The following is a 979-nucleotide window of genomic DNA, read 5'->3' as shown; positions in this document are numbered from 1 at the left end:
ATTTCTTTATCTTCCTTCATATCTAAAACAATGAAATCCACAGTATAGATATATTTGTCATCTTTTACTAACACATCTTCTATAACTCCCTTAGGATATGTAACTGGTCGATCTGCTAATTGAAGAGTTACAGAAGTAGGTGAGACTTCTCCTAATCCTAGTCTTTTGAAAATTGATAGAGGCATAAGGTTAATGCTGGCTCCCAAATCACATAAAGCTCTCCTTAATTTGAGTATTACTGTTAAATCCTTGAGGATAAGAAGGTCTATAGTTAATATTTCCTTGGTTGGATGAATGCCCTAATAGGTTTACTGAGTTGTTTGCCCATTGTTGATTTGTAGAAGAATTGTTATTCCAATTAAAATTTAGATGATTCTTCCAACCTGGGTTATAATAGTTCGAATATGGGTTGTTGGGTCTATTAATAGCATTTAAGGTTTCATATGAAGGTTGAACATCCACAAATTGCCCAGATGAATTTTCTTCGGGTCTAAAAATGTATATATTTTTGATGTATCAGTCATCTCGTAGGCCCCGATTGTGGATAGATCACTGCCCATTTTAGATATGGTGATTCACCTTTCTACCCTTATTGTCTGGTTTGACCTTGGATGCATAGTGTGGATCTAATGAGTCAACTTCATTATTTCACGGGTTTCATGCACCGATGAGTTGCTACCCATTTAGGATGTGAGAAATTCACTTTCTGCCTTGTGGCTTAGCAAGAGATTTGAACGTAGTGGGATATTCCTATGAGATAATCTCCCTTTGTGATATCCTTTATTAACATTATATAAATGTAAGTTGAACTACTTTTATCGGAAGTATTCTATGGTATCCCCTAAGATGTAATTAACCAGAGGAATATATCCATTTAAGAGTTTCTCTTGACCTCATAACAGGTAAACACACTTAACTCTTTGGTTCTGAGTTACTTTCATAGGGTCTTTTTCAAGAATATGTTCCAAAGTATTTTCAA

This window comes from Phalaenopsis equestris, unplaced genomic scaffold (assembly GCF_001263595.1).
Source record: "Phalaenopsis equestris unplaced genomic scaffold, ASM126359v1 Scaffold223743, whole genome shotgun sequence".
NCBI classification, from domain to species: domain Eukaryota; kingdom Viridiplantae; phylum Streptophyta; class Magnoliopsida; order Asparagales; family Orchidaceae; genus Phalaenopsis; species Phalaenopsis equestris.
The sequence above is the reverse complement of the archived record's forward strand: the minus strand, read 5'-3'. Positions refer to the sequence as shown.